The 19,900-nt window shown below is 38.2% G+C and overlaps 1 protein-coding gene across 7 annotated transcripts in view; it reads left to right on the plus strand.

Annotated features, from left to right (window-relative positions):
- Positions 1-19,900, plus strand: part of LOC123873833 (transcriptional coactivator YAP1) — a 46,624-nt gene that overhangs the window by 12,315 nt on the left and 14,409 nt on the right. The window lies entirely within an intron of this gene.

Here is a 19,900-nt window from a genome sequence, read left to right on the forward strand (position 1 = left end):
TGTTTACGTCTAATTTTGGCGCGAGCGCCGCGACGGCGCCCCCGCGCCTCCCGCGCCTTTCCCATTGAACACTCTACGCATGCGGTTATTTCGGCAAGCGCATGGCAAATCCACCACACCGCCACTAAATTATACTTTGCCGCAGATCATGCTTGATTAGTTCAATTTTTTCCTTCCATTGATTAACGGCCGAAATTAATAATAATAATAATCAATGATCTTATGAATCTAGTGGTACCTAAGTGAGTGACGTTGTTAATTGCATACAATTTTTGAGAAATAACAACGTTGCTAAACAAACTATCGACAGATTACAGATATGATTGATTATATTAATTTGGGCTGTAAATGTGCTAAAAATCAAACTTGAAGTAGGCGTTAGTATAAAATATGTTATTAATTATATAAAGTTTATAGCATAACACGATCATATTATACCTGCCTTATTATAGACCGAAGATGATAATAATGAAATAGTATTTTCCAATAAGTAATTGATAAATTGGAAACTTATGTGTCCCAACTATGTGGATCCTATACGTGAACGTTAAGTAAAAGCTGAGTTCCTATAGGGCATACGATATTTTCCGCAGCCCAAATCTAATACATCTGCTGTAGCCTGGATATCGTCGGTAAGTTGGGTAGTTTAGACTGTCCTGGTTTCAACTACATATCTATAAAATCAGGTCAGTAATATGTATTCGTATCGTCATCAGATTTACTTAGGTAGTCGATCAGATAAGTGGAAGTATAATAAACTAGCCGATGCCCGCGACTTCGCCCGCGTGAATTTTGGTTTTTTGAAATCCCGTGGGAACTCTTTGATTTTCCGGGATAAAAAGTAGCCTATGTGCTAATCCAGGATATTATCTATCTCCATTCTAAATTTCAGCCAAATCCGTTCAGTAGTTTTTGCGTGAAGGAGTAACAAACATACACACACATACAAACTTTCGCCTTTATAATATTAGTGTGATATACCTATTGTAAGACCATAAATGTAGTATGTACAAAATCGTAGGTCTATGTGTAAGACTATCTATCATACACGTGTGCGTATTTCCAGATCGATTGAGTTTGAGATCAGATTTTTAATGCATGACGTCGAGTAATTGTGTGTGAAAAATTTCTTGCCCACCTTATTCCAAGATTACCTGTAGGTACAACTATATGAGATGGGCGGTGTCTAATTATGTATTACATATTATTATTATTTAATTATGTATTACATACAAAGTGCATTCGCCGTGAGTCCATTTTTCACCTGCTGGTGGAGTTAACGAGATTGCGTTCTGTGATGTTGCCGCGACCTGCCCCCGAGCTCGATTCAGTTTCTTGGAAGCGATCCCACCAATTCCCCTCGCGTCCCCCGCCCATCGATAATCATCTCTCCGTCCGCGTCAGGACATTCTTTATGTTCATACTAAGCATCGCTTTATCTACATTCTACAGTTCTACACTATCGACAGTATTTAGTCTCTCCTTTCATTATGTAGGTTCTCAGCTAGGTAGGTACTAAATAATAATACAAAATGATGCGTCTATTATATTGACTCAATTAAAATCTCATAGCTCATATTGAAATACAATAATAATTGTAGGCTTTTCACTATAGGTATGTCATACCAATATTACAAAGAGGTAAATTTTGTTTGTTTGCAGTCGCTAAACTCTGAAACCACTTAACCGATTTTAATAATTCTTTCACTATTAACCATTTTATCCAGAAGTAACATATACTTACTATATACATAACGAAATATATTATGGTATGTAACAACGCCTCAAATGTTCCTACATTACGTGTTTTTGTAAGACAATGACTTATTTCTCATATAGGTACGTTGTAGTCGCAAACAGGCGATATGTAGACACAACGAGGTGTATTATGTATGTAATATTTACCTACTACCTAAGAGTACCTAGCAGGAAATTTCAGTTCTAAAATTAAAAGTTTTTATCACGTAAAGTAGGTAATATGGGCTCTGTTATAAAAATAGGTGTCTGCAATAAAGTTATACCACCTCGCTACGTTATTTATATCGGTAAATTATGTTCGGCGCCTCCCTGCAAGTGCACTGTCAGTTCGTGTTGAGCTTATTTTATTTTATTTGGTACACCTGAGTTGTTAGTAACAAAGGGATTGATATTTTGGGTTCCGTCCCTCAAAAGGAAAAACGGAACCCTTATAGGATCACTTTGTTGTCTATCTGTCTGTCTCTGTCCGTTTGTCCGTCTGTCGTGTCTGTCAAGAAAAACTATAGAGTACTTCGCGTTGACCTAGAATCATGAAATTTGACAGGTAGGTAGGTCTTATAGCACAAGCAAAGGAAAAAATTAAAAAACCGTGTATTTGTGGTTACAACAAAAAATAAAATTAAAATGCGTGTTAAAACTTTAAGTAAGATAACTATACCAAGTGGGGTATCATATGAAAAGGCTTTCTTTACCTGTACTTTCATAATAACTAGTTTTTGATTTATCGTGCAAAATGTCGGAAAAAATACTCGAGTACGGAACCCTCGGTGCGCGAGTCTGGCTCGCACTTGGCCGGCTTTTATTTGGTACACCTGAGTTGTTAGTAACAAAGGGATTGATTTTTTCCCCGTGTCCGCTGCGGTCTTTGAGCGCCTCGCCGCATTCTCGGAATCAGCGCCGATCATTCAGTAATCTCAAAGTTTATCGATAACTTCTCAGTTCTCGAAATGATCCTTTGCTCGGTTGCACGCGTTATAATATTCTGTAATCTTTGCTTTCTGTTGTTTTAAATGAAATCCAAGTTTATTCAATATTATTTACTTAGTTAATAATAGTAACACTAAGTTTCTAGTCCTACTCTATTTGAATTATTAGATGTGAAGTTGTTTATTATCTATTGAATTACCTTTGTTGGTATGATTACTACTTATTCTAAGATAATATGTATTTTCTGTCGTTTCGTTCTTGGCACGGCAGTTGTCTCACTGCAGTGTTGTGAATTTTGGCATAATGAGCATAAAGTACTTACCTATGTTTGAAATAAATGAAATGTTTTGAAAAATCCGCTAGGTACTCGGAACGATTATGGAAAACCTCCGATGATTAGATCGTGAACTGGATAATTATATTATGTTGCGATAGCAATCGCGCTCTAATTTATTAAATAATGTAATTTAATGTAATTTATTTTGGCATTAGTTTTTCTTAAAATTATTACTCTCGAAAGTCTCTAAGCGTTGTGACCTCGCGCATGTTTTGGGAGAACATACCAAATATTTGTTAAATATATTTCAATAATACCTGCTTTTTCTGAGTGACGTTTTAATATTTACTGATAGTTCTGTTAAGAAAACATCTTGAGAATGAGTGATAAAGGCAGCAACAGATACCTACTTACTTAGGTATACACTATACATATAGGTATCTAACAATGAATGGTTTGAAACCTACTTCGACTGATCCTGATGCAAGTTCGACCTTACCACATCTTACTACATTGAAATGCTTCATGGCCCAACCTTGATATTATATTGAACAATTGTGTTGTGCAAACTATATTAAAATTACAAATGACATTTTACATCTCAAAGCTTACACCCACGCACTTTCGCAACTGTCATTTTTTTAGCGCGTCAGTGTTTGTACCACCTTTATATCCTTCGTACTTACTAATACTATAAATGCGAAAGTGTGTCTCCGAGTGTGTCTGACTGTCGGTTCATTAGGTATGGTAGGTACCTACCTAACTACCTATGGCACCTGCTCCTTCTAACAGGATTCGGCAAATGATTCGAATTCGGGCTTTTGTGATAGTTCGCTAATCAAATGGCCACACTATTTGTCGGCTGGCAGGGGCGACAATCTGTGACAGAAAATAAACCTCCCTGCGGTATATTAGATATCTTCCTGAAAAATAAAGAATTTCCGCGAGAATTTTACAAAAAATATTCGCTAAAACCGTCCGGGTAAGCGCGAATTTGCGAAACGATACGATTGCCGCCGGCGACACAATCCGCGATATCACGAATCATATTATTTTGCCTAATTCCAATTCCCGATAGTGGGGGCGTACCTACCAATTACCATTACCTTCTCACGACCCATCCGTTTAACCGCTTTTGACAGGTAGTTACCAAGATAGCTGTTATCCCGTGGGTCGATATAGGCTGATTTTTATCCAGGAAAATCAAAGAGTTGCCATGGGAGTATTAAAACCCCAAATCCACACAGACAAATCGCGGGCATCATCTAGTTATGTGATAAAGCAACGATTCCTGCGAATATGGGTATAGTACGCGTCACGTAAAAAGAACGCTGGAAAAAAGTGGCGGGGGTGTGTTTGCGCATGGGTACAGTCTCGCACGAAAGTCATGTGCCTTTTATTTTCTTTTTGAACAAGGCTTTCGCTCGCAAATCGTGGCTTCGTACCTACATATTTGTTATTCTTATAAATGAATAATAAATCTTTCAATATATTTTTCAATGTAATAACATTGAAAAATATATTCGATAAAATATCAATAAAATGAATTAAAAACATGTTTAAATTATATATTATAGAATGTTTAATCGAAATAAAATTAAAGTAATGTTGAAACTCCTTCCATTAAGTCATCATTTGAACCCTTTACTATTCGTCTCACTGTCGACTCGGAACATTTTGTTGCATCTGCGGTCCGTTTCATACATTGTTTTAAATTATTAACTGCATTATTATCTGCTTCCCTCTTCATAAAACAGTATACGTCATAAGTTATTTTTCTCACTTCTTTATGTAAAACCATTTCGTAATTTAAAACTTTTGTGCGCGATGGTATTTTAAAAGGAACATAACGTGGATACTGCGCGGGAAGCAAAGCTCAACTGATGAACCAATAGCTCACCGGCAAACATGCAACGCGTGGCTCCCGCGCCGCCCGCCCCGCCTCATACCACCAAATAGACCGATAAATCGCCTATGCGCAGCTCGACCGCTAGCGTTCTTTTTACGTGACGCGACCTATACCTGATACTTAGATAAATTTCAAACACTAAGCAGTAAGCATATTAGAAAGGCATAAAGGTAAACCAGTCATGCAGGCTGATGGAGCTGCGCGGCTGTACTGCCTTGCGAAACGATCTTTTGTTTATCCAGCCTAACAGGAAAAGGTTCCTTTGTTTCTCTCTCTACCTACCTACATACTCAGAATTAATATTTTCTAAAACATTTAAAGCCAGTTATTAATATATATGATTTTGACAACTACTGCAATAGTTAAAGAAAACATTTCTCAACACCCAGAAGTCTTCCCAAGTTGAAGGTAGAGGTATCTGTTATTAGTAGGTAATATTATGTAGGTAATACTCCTGCTCCTGCCTGTCCAAGACAGGTTGGCAGTCAGTGACAGCAAAAAGACATCGAATCGAATCTAGCGGTGAGGTAATGATGGTGCGGGAGGTGGAGCAAGCGAGACAAAGCGTTCGCCTGCTTGGAAAGAACGAGACGTGCATACAAATAGGGATGTCTGGTGACTTGATAAAAGTTAGTTGTAATTGTAGTCGGATCCACAGGAATACAGATGTCAATGCTATGTTTCTCTATTGCTAACTTAGTAATAAGCTAAGCTAATTCCTATAGTTTCATAATTATTACCTACAGTGACTGTGAGCTTTTCACTTGTGCATGAAGATATAAGTAAGTTCTAGTTACTAGTATCTTAGTTAGTAGTAGTACACTTGGGTTGAGACTTGAGATCTATAGAATGCACTTTGTCTTTGCATCTGTCTCGTTTGAAAACTGTCTTAAGTCTAAGCAAAGTCACGAGTGCGCTCTATATCTTACCCTCAGTAATTCTGCAGTGAAGAGAGAGCTGACTAAAATATGTAGGCAGTTCGGCCAGTTAGTTTATTTTGTTCCTGATTTTCAGCTTTTCGATACAAAAATGAATAAAAATTGAAGCTATAGAATACAATTCTGATAGTATTTTTCTTAAATTTTATTGTATCGAAATGATCTCATAACTATATTGACGTGCAAATAAATATTATTAAAAGGAACCGGCGAAAGAAGTAGATACAGACTTTAAAAAGTTACAATAGGTACTATAATATTCGACTACCTATGTAGTCGAATACGCTTTTTACATCCCTAACATAGTTGAGTCCAAAGTCCGAAACAGGACAGTAGCCCCGGCGCTGGAGCTTATGTCGTGCTTACTCCCGCTACCCATAATTTGCTGCATCTCAGAAAGGATATCAAATCACGTCTAAGATAGTTGGAACAAAGATTCGGTACTTGGAACTCCCTTGTTGTATGTGATTGTGTATCCATATGATTTTACGACACCTTTTAAAATGTGGTGTATGTAAACGGTACTTTGGCAATATCTTATAAGTCATCTACTACCGCAATATTTTATAGGACTCTATTACCTACCTACTCTTTGCTTCCGATTCGTCTAACCAGATGTCGTATGCCCATGGGTGGGTATAAGACTCGTAACACTACTGTTTTGCTTTTGTGACGTGTCTGCGTGGATTTAGGTTTTTTAATAGAAATCCCGTGAGAACTCTGTTTTTCCCGGATAAAAAGTTGCCTATGTTAATTTCCGTGATGTAAGCTGACTCTGTACCCATCAATATCGGTCCCACAGGCCGGGAAAAGCTAGCAGACAGACAGACAGACAAACACACTTTCGCATTTGGAATATTAGTATGGATTACTCTTATGCTAATGTTACGGCCGTGATAGTGTAATGGAAGAAAACTAGAACAATGACACGTATGCCGTAGGTATAACATTAACTGCCTAATTCGTGGCGAGTTGCAAATCCGGTGCAGTAGCACCGAATAAGTAGCCGCAACCATTACAACTTCCTTTGCTCCAATGTGAATGGGCTCCGGCTCACTACATGTATAGTTAGTTACCTGGTTTAGGGCTGTTACTCATCCTAGAATCCCAGAATCATCTTTTATCCTTGTACTTTTAGTATAGGGTAGGTGTCATAATATTTTTATGTCGGATTTGAAATGATCTAATTAATGTTGCGAATTTTGTTACGAAATCGAACTATGAAAGTGATTTAAAATACCTAACTGTAAATAGAACAAATGAAAATTATCTGACAGATTGTGTGGCTCTAAAAAAAGATTCATGAAGAAGAAGTCGAGTTGTTTGAATGCAAAAAAGATTCAAATGACTTTTGATTTATTTATGAAAGCTGACAAGATCTCCCCCGGATATGCTAATGGAAATCCAACTCACTAAGATGGAAGGGTTATGATTTTTTTACACGACTGCCCAAAAAAGGAGTGTAACGTTTTCAGGGATCACGTAGGTACTTGATACTGAGCATGGGTCTCCTTTCAGAATGAGAAAAAGGTAGGCCATAGTCTGCCACGTTGGTCCAGTGCGGGTAGGCAGCCGTCACACACCTTTGAGAACATTACGCTGAACTCTCAGGCGTTCAGGTTTCCTTACGATGTTTTACTTCACCGTTTAAAGCAAGTGGTATTTTATTACTTAAAATGCACATAACTACGAAAAGTCAGAGGTGCATGCCCGAGATCGAGTCCCCGACCTCTCAAAAGAAGGCCGACATCCTCGACATCCTTCTTAACCACTAGGCTATCACCGCTTTGTACCGATTATTATTTACTAGAGGATGCCCGCGATTTAGTCCGCGTGGATGTAGTTTTACGAAGATCCCGTGGGAACTGTTTGGTTTTCCGGGATAAAAAGTTGTTTATGTCAATAACATGGACGCAAGCTACCTCGGTACCAAACATACAAATCGGTTGAGCGGATGGGTCGTTAGGAATCCCGTGGGAACTCTTTGATTTTCCGGAATAAAAAGTAGCCTATATCCGTCCCCGGGATATAAGATAACTCTGTACCAAATTTCGTCAGAATCGGTTAAACTGTTGGGCCGTGAAAAGGTAGCAGACAGATAGACAGACACTCTTTCGCATTTATAAATATGAAGTATGGATTATAGTTTTATTCATATAAGCAACCCTAAACCTGGCTAGTGGAAGCCATATGAATGAGCAGCGCGTAATGCACAATGAATTTCGTGCCAGACCGGCTTCCGTTGGCGCCGGACACATGCACCGTATTCTGACTTTTTCTGATTAACGTCTAATTATAGGGCATAGCTCTCCGCATGATCTGTGACTCAACTCACCTTAATAACTGTAGCTAGTAGCTACAATAGTGTTCCACTCTCATTTTGGATCTTCTGTTGACAATAACAAAATTATTGTTGAGAAATAGATTTGGTCTCAAACTCAAAGTTGTTGTCATAAGCGCAAATTATTCATTGAGTAGTTTCAACAACTGTTCCCGCATAATTACATTGGGACCTAACATATTATTATATTTATTAAAAATCTTTTCCTACTACGTAAGATGACCTTTATATTTACTCGTACCTATAACCTACTCGCCCTGATGTATTTAGATTTTTCTTAGATTAATGTCTCATACCTACCTACGTTGTTACCCTAGTTTATTTAGTAGGTGTATATTTTTATGTATGTTTTTACTAATATTTGTTTACCGGTTTATGTCCTCCATTTAATTTTACGACTAAGTTTGACATTTAAATGCTACTAATATTAAAAAGTATATAATATGAAGCCAAAAACGACCTTAAAACCGGTCTCAATACATTTTAGTCACAATCTTCATTTTGGGAACCGTCGCGGGTTTTGTGAATTCAATGATAACACGTTCAGTCGACCCGGATGCTGATTGTTACCGGGTCTGAGTCGACAACATGAGGCAGGTCACGACGCTCCGTCATCCTTGTCCCACGACACCTATTACCTTTGATATTTGGCATTCACTTACGAGTATGTCTCAAGGAGTAATCAAACAATCGAAACTGCTATCATATAGCAGTTCAGTAATGAAATATCATCTTTACTCGAGCGATATACAGCTAACCTTGATTATATTAGTGTAGAGAGAAAAAGAGTTCCCATTTAGTGAAAATTACATTTTATATTAAGTATGAGAAATGATTTTTTAATAAATAATCAGAGTTTTAAAATCATGCAACAAATTAAAAACCTACATCTAGGTACCTGTTCACGTAATGAACAGTTTGGCAAGTTTTAATCGCCGCTCGTTTAGTGGGTCGCCAGTTACCACAGCTCGGAGAGCAAGAGAGCTCTGTAATTTCTTTAAGATAACGCGATCGTGTTATCTGGTTACTTTCTAAAGTTAGATGAAAAACATGTTGTTAACCTCTGGCGGCGAGCGGCGGACCACCTAGCAAGGCCGACTAGTTCGCCTGATCGAGCTGCCTTGTGGCCTGGCCTACTGCACACATTGACATTTGTATTTATAGTAATATAGACATATACTCTTGAATAACAGTATTTCAAATAATTCAATATTGTTATTTCGGAATTACGGTACCTATTTGTAACCTCTACTTATTGATAACATCATGGGGCTTTTATAGTCTTCGATGAAGAAGATTCTAAATCGATGATGTTAGTAGAGTCATGAACATGATACACATCAATCTATTATTAAGACTAAGTAGGTACTTATTTGTATTAAGATTATAGAAATGTTTACGTGTTGTTAAAAATATGTCAGAAGAAGCAGATCAAACAAGTTAAAATGAACGATGATAGTAGATGCTTCGTACCAATCTGGTGGATAAATGAACCAATTCTGGCCGTGACTCATTCATTCACATGAATACGCTTTACTAACCAACCAAATTTATTTACGCTAACAGCGTTGAAGATCACATGTCTGAGTACTGAATATACATATGTATAAACAAGACTATGATTGCAATACTGAAATAAAATTACCTGTTTGAAATTCGTACTTACGAGTACCTAATAGTAGTTCAAAATTTCAGGGATGAAAGCGTGTCATTAAAGTGTACAACTTACGCGGTAGGACCGATTTCAGGTTATTTAAATATCAGTTATTGTTTTGATAGATAGTTATGTATGTACATTTATTTTTAAAGGTTTCTATTTTTCTGTTTCTGTGACGCTGCCACGACTTCCACGAGATGGATCGTAGGTTTTTCACCGAGAGCAACATGGCGGAGACGGCGTTCTATATTTGAATCTCGGACGAGTCGGCGCTCGCGCACGTAAATAAGCGCACACACAAGTAATCAGTAACACTATACAAACGAGAGTAACGTCAAACGTGTAAGAGTTAAGACCATAATAATTATGTACAGCAAACTTGACTCAATTATTATTTCTTCCAACACCAATAGTGGTTTAGTGAGTAGTGTTACATAAATCTAAAACAGTTTTGCTACTATTTAGTCATGTGCGTATATTATTATTGTCTACTTTGCACGTAAACGTTTGAAGCTACCCACACAAACAGAAGTGGACGAAAACGCCCGAATGACGCATCGACTTCCGGCCGATGATTTTATTACGGGATCTACTGTTCCAGCTAAACTTTATTTAACGTAGTTTCATTAGAGAAGCTTTTCTGTGAAAGAGCCAAGGGGACATAAACAGAAAAATAAAACTTATTTATATCCTGTGTGTAAGAGTGAAGCAACTTCTAGGCAAGCGTGCTCCATCTTAGGCTGCATCATCACTTGCAAGCAGGTTTGATTGCAGCCAAGTGCTAGTCTATAAATTAAAAAACCTTTGTAATAAGTAGGTGTAGGTCCCTGATTTGTACACATTCCATTATAAAAGACGTCCTGATTAACTGATCTATCAACGCAGAGCCAAAGCTCTGATCAGTTAATTGTTATAATAGTTGATAGAGCGCTGGGGTTAGAAACTTGTTATTTTGACTGTAGTCTATAGGTTCCTTTTATGATATAGGCACTAGGCAGTCACGAATTAATAAGAAAAATCAAATTCTCTAAGAAATCAGTATGAATAAGGTATCAGTCGAATCGACCCGATCGTGAATTCCGTCGTAACTGCAAGAGTTTCGGCTCTTACTCACCCTCCAATTCCTCTAACCCGGCTCAATTAGGTAAAAATGACAGCTATAATGTGAGTTGTGGTGATCGCAATCAACTCTGATTGGCCGAAACTCGCTCACTAATATAATTGACCACAGTGCATTTTTGCAATAAGGATACCATAAATTCAGCCAATCACAACAACAGCGATTGTAATGATGATTGATGCAGGTTTTCCGGAATCAACCTAAACCATAATGACAAAAGCAATAGGGATATCCAAATATTTTAGGATAAATAAATTGCGAATCCAAGGTTACTCTACAATCTACATTACAACTTTAACGCGGACGGGGCTCGGAACAAGCGCTTGTGTGCAAATAAAAGGAAAATATCTACGCGTGAGTGGCGCCAGCCTGCTCTCTCGAGTCGAGTCGCGACAAAGGACCGATTGATTTATTTATATCTAAAAACCATACAGGCTTTCTTAAAATAACTTATCATACCTACATAATGTTTTTGCACACTTTATAATAGACGATGCCCGCGACTTCTACCGCTTGTATTTAAATTTTTTTTAATTGCGTGGGAACTCCTTTTTTCTGGGACTTAAAATAGCTTAGGTCCGTCCTCAGGATGCAATCTCCATCTCTACCTTATTTCAAGTAAAATACATAATATATACTAATTGTATTTTACAATTTATGGGTCATTTATTATGTATACCTAAACCAAACCTACAAAATATACCTATCTAAAACAACCTAATCTTACAATCTTGGGTTTGGGTCTTCGGGGGCGCAGAATTTAAGAATGACTGTCCTCTCTGAATATACATACGCACTGGGCATGGATGCAGGCAAGACATAGAAGGATATTCTGCCTGCCTGGATATCCTGAAAATAATGTCTTCTTAAGCAAGTTCTATGTGCTATAGTAGCGATGCTAACTTTATTATAAAACCTTTCCCTGTTTAATACTTCTGAATTGCGACAGCCGACAACACTATCACACCTTACAAAGCTAAATAACCGTTGTACAAACAGCAGAGTCTTGTCCTGATTAGTTTGTTTTCCGGGGCTTAAATTGATGTGCAGTAACCGCGCAATTTATCTGGTTACGTAATCGATCTCGAGAATAAATAACCTGCTTTGTTTCGAGGTTATGCGGTGGTCTGTTCGTTGTGCTATCTGTTGTATTACATAGAGTTTGGAAGTCAAGTGTAGTGTGGGGTAAAAGGGGGAAAATTGCGTGTAAGACGAACGAGGATGTGCGTCCGACGTGACGTGCATCCGGCGGTACTCAGCGCCATCTTAGGAGCGATCAACAGTAGGTCAGGTGCAAACCACATTCGTTTTAATGAGGTAGGTACAGTTCGTTGGGTACAGTTACTCCATTTTATTGTAAAGGGTTTCTCACAACTTATTGTATTGCAGTATTGGTTGCGTGCATTCGACTTTGCATACCCAGATACATTTTGTTCAGATTCTTCAAAATATTTATTTAAATAATTTTATTGCATGAAAAAAGAATAGTACTTAATTCCAAAATGAAAAGGAAAACTGATTTACAAACATAAAGCTCAAACGGCGTGGTCCAGAAATATTTTGATCTTGCTTTTGATTTGGTTTGATTTTGATGTTTTCTTCATAAAACCGTTTCAGAAGTACATATGCACAGCCTTTATAGCTTATAATTCAGCCATAAAAGATGAGAATCTTCGCTTGGCTGAGCAATTCCAAAATTGCAGTTCGGATGCGATTTTAGTGCAGTTGATATAGTTACATTGCAACTGCCGAGTGCCGAACCCTTGGGGAGTCTGGAACTGCACGCAAACTGCAACTTTGCAGTCGGCTTGCAATCCAAGTATAGACTGTATGTAGAACCTAGATAAGTACCTATTTAGGTATTTTAAGCAGGCTGTTTTTGACCTGTGTAATAAAACATACCTACCCAGAATTTTGTTTTTACCCTGTTATAAATTAACCCTTGATTGTGACCTCACTTGACGGTAGTTGATGACTGATGATCCATTTCAAAATGGAAGTTGGCTAACTTGCAAGGGGTATGGTAATTATAAACACTTACACCATACGGTTTGTATACGGCATCGTACTGGAACGCGAAATCGTATTGCGGCATGGCTGTGTCGAGATAGAGATAATTTTGAAATTATAATTGATTCCGAACACTTTCGGGAAGCGAACTCGGGACCTCCCTCTGACGAACATAACACGCCTACGTCGTCGGGAGGTCGCCAAACCTACCTAACTCCATAATAAACTCCATCGATATTTTTGAATTGAATACTTAGGAACTTAAAGAAGCTAATACGAAAGGCATGATGACATTGACCTTTTCGACGCTGGGTCGTATCGTGTAAACAAATTAGGTGCCGTATTTATTGCGACTTATGAGACATTTAAAAATTTTCTTTAAAGCGTAAATTAGGTTTGTAGTATTCAAATTCAAAATATTTTTATTTAATTAGACTTTTATAATTATCTACCTACCTCCTTTTGAAATCGTCAAGAGCATTTATTCTACCACTGGTTCGGAATGCCAAGAACCTATTTGTATGTAGTAGAATTTCTGAAAATTATGTTGTAATTCTATAAAATACCAAAACGCAAAATCTCCAGATTCTAAAGATACTGCTGCTGTAAGTAGTTCATAAGTAGGTGTGCTTTAGGTCCTACCTAGCAAACATGCAACCACAGTACAGTGCGCGCAAAACGAGTAGTCCAATCTGAACATGAGGTGTGTTACAGACTGCGCATGAGTCAAGCATGTTGACACCAAAACCGATCTCGGCCAGGCTTTTGTATTTCTATTTAATGAATTTCTTTACTATCTTTGTATTTAGTATCTTTGATACTAGAGCTAATTTCTTAACTGGACCGTTTCAAGTAAAGATTTTATATAAACCTGTGAGGATGATACTGCAATTGTCGCAATTAACACACCATAAGCCAACCTTGTTGTATTGTTTACAAATTGCGAAAAACCAAATTAAATTTGAATTTCGCGGACAGGTCCGTCTCATGCCCCTTAAAGTGACATATTGTTTCTCGGAATCGGAAGTTAGGTCTGGGAACCAAAACCATACAAACGTACAAAGCAACAGCTTGAATGTGAAACATTTAAAAGGTGTTCTTTGTTCTGAAGCACAGCTAGTGGTATCGCCGCTATCGAGTTCATACTGCAAGCGCTATTGTGTAAGAGTGGAAGGCCTTCGCGAGAGAAAGACATTTTGTTTCTCAATACCTACTCCTTGTCACCTAGTGATTGTTCACCACTTCTATTCATATTCTAATTTCCCTACGCATATGCCATGCAATATTTATATCCATTTCATGTCTTGGACTTATTATATCTATGTACTAGATGTTTTAAATTGTGGACAGGTAGATAACTTTACCTATTGTGCCTAGTAGATACCTACTTCACACTTGCCTTCCAGAACAGCCAAAGAGCAATGCTTAAACGTTTCTGCCCTTTGATGGGTGGATTCGCTGTTTACTTTTTCATAGCCAATCAACGGGCAGAAATTACTACTGATTAAGATCACGATGGATACGTTTTTTTACACAATTGGAGATCTGTTCGGACACCCTCTAGCGTCTTAATATCGAAATTCAAAATATATTGCAGGTATTAAATATTACTACGTAGGACGTAGGTGCATGTGGGTAAATAAATATTTCTATATGCACACTTGCACAGGTTTGCAATTTGTTAATCTGAGTACCTATGCAGTGCAGCAGTGTTAAACTTTGCTGTTTTAGCGGTGATGGCATGGATGAAACTTCTCACCAGGGCAACAAAACCAAGTTCTGAACTTAGAAGGTTAAGTTGACTCATTCAGAAAAGTTATCTTAGCTTTTTTCAGTTAACTCATTTGAGTTAACTGAAAAGCTAAGATAACTTTTCTTAATACCCCTTCTTTTTTAATACCCGATACCCTAACGCGGTTCATCTAATGCACCGCAAGTTGAAAGTTGTGATTAATAGATTCCTAGAATCTCAATTGATGTAATTGGCTGAACGTACGGTGTTCTTGCTGCGTCAGTGCATTTTGGCCAATAGCGAAAGAGTGTTAGCCAATCAGAAGTGACTGAGATCGTTACACTTACTAATGCCAAACTACGGCAATCGATTATTATCGACCTCGGTTACTTGCTATAGAGGAAGACAGTGTCTAAAACTTCTAAGAAAAGGCTCTTCGCGGGGTAAGAATAATGATTGTGTACAAACATTTTGCTCAGGTAAGGCTTGTATAACCGCGCGGCCGGTGATGCAAGCGGCGGCGCTGCTGGCAGGCTCCACAGGCCGCTGTAATTACATACGCCCGCGTCCCCCGCGCTCGCCGCCCGCGCCTCACGTGTCTTCATCACTGTTTTATTACGTTACTATTTAAGCACCTTTCCTTAAATAAAATTGATTGATGTCTACCGAAATAGAGCATTCAACCGGCATGCTAAAGCATATATCTACATCCTTATCTCCATCAACATCAACCGATAGATGTTCACCGTTGGCATAGGGATTTCCACACGCCAGAGTCTTGGGTTGCTCGAATCTAATGGCGCGGGTCCCTGCGACTCGTTTGATATCCTCTGTACACCTATTGGAGGGGTCTTCCAACATGCTTTTCGGTGCGAGATCGCCATTCTATCCACGTCTATCGTTTTTCAAACTACCTAATTTATGTGCCCTGTCCATCGCCACTTTAGCTTCGTAACCGTTTAGTTAGGTCGGTTCCTCTGGTTCTCGTAGGAGAGGAATACCTCATTTCTGATTTTTAAAGAAACTCCAATAGTACTCTTCATCGCCCGCTGAGTGAATCTAAGCTTTCTTGTACAATCTATTTACCTAATAGGTTTAATACAAATTTGGTAAATAGCATTATAATATTAGATACTTATGTTTTTCGAGAAATGTTCCCAATCCCGTAGTAATAAAACATCTGATAGGCACCCCAAGGAACCTTTATTAATTTCGAGTCTAGATCGATCCTCTGTCCGTCTTTGTGCCACAGCCATTTCATACAGATACTATTATAGCTGTAAAGTATAGATATGTGACACAGTTACTTCAAACGACCTCTGTATACTACGCGCACCTAATTTAGTTCAATTATAGTTCAATGATCCGTCCATAACAATTTCTGACAGCTGATTGCGAAAATCTTTCGGTATATCCTTGCCCATGGTGGATAAGAATGTTAAAGAAAATTAAGGCCATTACATTTTAATTCCACAATATCATAAAATCGAATGCATTATTCGATTTTCTTTATTTTTTGGACTTTATAAATTGTAATTTGAATAGTCCACCATAAGTTTAATTTTGATGTCGACAGTCTGAATTCTATGACACGTGCAAATGTGTTAGTTACGAGAGAACCTTTATAAAAGCAGTTTCTTTAAAATGTCTCAATTTATACAGATTTTTCTAGAATAAATAAGTAGGTACTCCTCCATACTTACAATAGAATGGGTACATGCAGGTGCGCTGTAGAGGTAGGTACTCGTATATCGAGTAGGTACAGTTTGTTACCACGACATCGGGACATCGGCAACAGCTGATACTGCGGCCAAGTTCATTAACGCCCCGAGCAAATCGATTCAGCGTGGTCATGCCCTCGCCGCTTTTCATTGCTAAATCATTTCCTTATCTACGCTTTTTGTTACGTTAAGTACCTAAGTATAATATTTTATTTTCATCACATTTCTTCTACGTTGACGGTATTAAAAATGCTTTCTCTTTTGAGAAACATTTCTTTTGTTTATTGCCATAAGTAGGTATTCAATATTATACTGACTACATTTTTGAGCCATAACTTGTCTACACTATAATCTATGCTTTATTGATTCCTGCGATAAAGTTTTCTACTTTCTATTAAGTAATTATAAATGTTGTATAATCATGGCGAAAACTGCATTGATGCCAATTAAAAGGTTAAGAAGTTACAAACGAATACATAGACAAACGCGTATTCTGAGTTGCCGATGTGCTTCAGCTCTATCAAGAGCACGCACATAAACTCTTGTGTCTAGAGGATATTTTGCAAACTTGTCAAATGTCTCCTTTTAGCTGAAAGAAAGTAAAGCCATTCATCACGGCGAGGTGAGCGTTTATTAGGGTTCCGTAGACAAATGGCAAAAAACGGAACCCTTATTGATTCGTCATGTCTGTCCGTGAGCCCGTCCGTATGTCACAGCCACTTTTTTCAGAAACTATTACTATACTAATACTTGTATTCTGTGAACCGCATTAAGATTTTCACACAAAAATAGAAAAAAAAAACAATAAATTTTGGGGGTTACCCAATACTTGAACTGAAATTCATTTTTTTTTTTCATCAAACCCATACGTGTGGGCTATCTATGGATAAGTCTTCAACAATGATATTGAGGTTTCTAATATCAGTTTTTTTTCTAAACTTAAAAGTTTTCGTGAGAGACACTTCCAAAGTGGTAAAATGTATGTGGCCCCCCTAAAATAAGAGAATGATACAACAAATAATATATGATGTACATTAATTACCATGCAAACTTCCACCGAAAATTGGTTTGAACGAGACCTAGTAAGTAGTTAGTTTTTTTAATACGTCATAAATCGTAAACCGCCATTTCATTTCAAATTAAGGTAACTATACCAAGTGGGGTATCATATGAAAGGGCTTTACCTGTACATTCTCAAACAGATTTTTATTCATTTATTTTTATGTATAGTTTATGATTTATCGTTCAAAATGTTGGAAGAAATACCCGAGTAGGTACGGAACCCTCAGTGCGCGAGTCTGACTCGCACTTGGCCGGTTTTTCACTAGGTCGCCTCACGCGCACTCCGCGTCCGGTTTAGGTCTGCCAATTGGTCACATCGACCGCTAAGTAGGAAGGCTCCGCTGTCATATCACGTCTGTTAACAACGGATGTCTTTATCTACACAAGAAATAGCAAGCTTAATTTGCTATGTATAATTTACCAAAACAGACAAAGTAACGTGCAATAGGTCTATGCGTGCAGCATGCGGATATCCACAGATGCGCAAGCAATACGCACCGCCACCACACTAATCTTTTAAAAAACACGACGTGCGTTTCACTTCGAATCCAGGGTAGCCTCAGATGTTGAATGAGCAAGCACTGGTTACAAAGATCATAGGTTATAGCGAATTAAGCTCCTTGTCAAGGAATTTTCGCAAAGTATTCCTTGCCTGATAGAAATGAAATGTCTTTACCTATGTCAGAAAAGGTTGGTAGATATAATTATATTCTTTATTTATCATTAAAAAAAATCGTGATGATTTTATTTATTAATTTAAATAGGTCTCGAGCTTTGACCTTGTATCGCGTTTTTTACTCCACTGCGGCAAAGGCAAAAGGAAGGGTTATATACTCGTATTTATAGTCTGACACCTTTTTGGCGCAATGGTGCTGACAAGTCATACTGTCCTCAAAAGGTTACCTACTCAATGCTCAACTGAGTTACGTACTGTATTCCAAAAAAGCATCCTCGTCGCCAAATTGTAAGCGCTGTCTTCTGTCTGGTGGGAGGCTTTGGCCGTGGCTAGTTACCATCCTACCAAGCGATTTAGCGTTCCGGTACGATGCTACGAATTAAAAGGGCATGGGTTTAATAAAAATCGCCATACACCTTCCAGGTATGCCCGCTTAAATTTTAGACTGCATCATCACTCACCTACCACCAGGTGAGATTGCAGTCAAGTGCCAAATTGTATCTGAATAAAAATAAAAAATCTTATCTTAAAACGCACATAACTCCGAAACCGCTAAGCTATCACGGCTCATAATTTTAAGGTCCCCTATCTTGTAGGAATCTACGTCAGCTTCCTTCAAAGCCTTATTATAATTGCCCGGAATCACGCCGACTACGGCGACCTTCCTATTATCGCGAGTGAGACCTTCTGGTACGTAAGTACTCGTATCTTAATGAGCAACTGTACATATTTGTACACAAAAGTAAAAGTCCAGTTAAATTGAGTTCACTTATTAACTGGAATTCAGTTTCGATCACATGATTCTGAAATGTATCTGATTTGAGTGTTAAATTAATATTCTGGTCTGTTTCGCTATATTTCAACGCCTATTTAATTTTAAAGTATGCGAAATCACCAAATTTGGCGGGTCTGCAATGTGGTTTAACATGTTCGGGATGTTTTATAAAACTTGCTCACTTATTTAAGTTATTTGGTGAAAGCTTCAAAATTAACATCGATGTAAAATTAAATGTTTTACGGTATACCATCAGCTGGTTATACGAATTCAGTTTTTAGGGTTCCGTACCTAAAAAGGAACCCTTACAGGATCACTTTGTTGCCTGTCTGTCTGTCCGTCCGTCTGTCGTGTCTGTCAAGAAAAAAAATGTTAAAATTTTATACGATGGTACGCAACCATCGTGTGCGAGTCCAACTCGCACGTGACGGGTTTTTTTACTCTATTAGTATCTTGCCAGTCTCTCTCTCTCTCGTCTGGCTTTTCACTGATTAGCCAATGTCAAGTTTGTAGTTATTTACAAGTTAGGGTAACTATATGTATAAGTATGGACTCCGTCTGTGCGCCCGCCGACATACACGCGGCGCCCCTTTAGAGCGCTTCCCAGTCAGTTCCACCACCAATAAACACCAGCAGAACACAAAAACCGGCCACTTCTGACAAAAAACACTCCAAAAAGTCACGACACGCGCGCCAGCAAACGCCACCACAGACGAAGTCCCCTTGCCAGTCTCAGTATCAGTCTTGCCAGTGTCAGTATTTTAGTCTATTGTTGTATAACATAACCAGTAACTGCACTAGACTATCACTGCTGAGATATCAGCGGTGATAGCCTAGTGGTTAATGCTTATATTAGCCTAGTCGGGGATCCTGGGTTGGATCTCGGGTTCAGTTGCTTTAACGGTGAAGGAAAACATCGAGATTCGTGAGAAAGCCGGCATGCCTGAGAGTTCTCCATAATGTGCTCAAAGGTGTGTGAAGTAAGCGAATCCGCAGT

The sequence above is a fragment of the Maniola jurtina genome, chromosome 2 (genome assembly GCF_905333055.1).
Source record: "Maniola jurtina chromosome 2, ilManJurt1.1, whole genome shotgun sequence".
NCBI classification, from domain to species: domain Eukaryota; kingdom Metazoa; phylum Arthropoda; class Insecta; order Lepidoptera; family Nymphalidae; genus Maniola; species Maniola jurtina.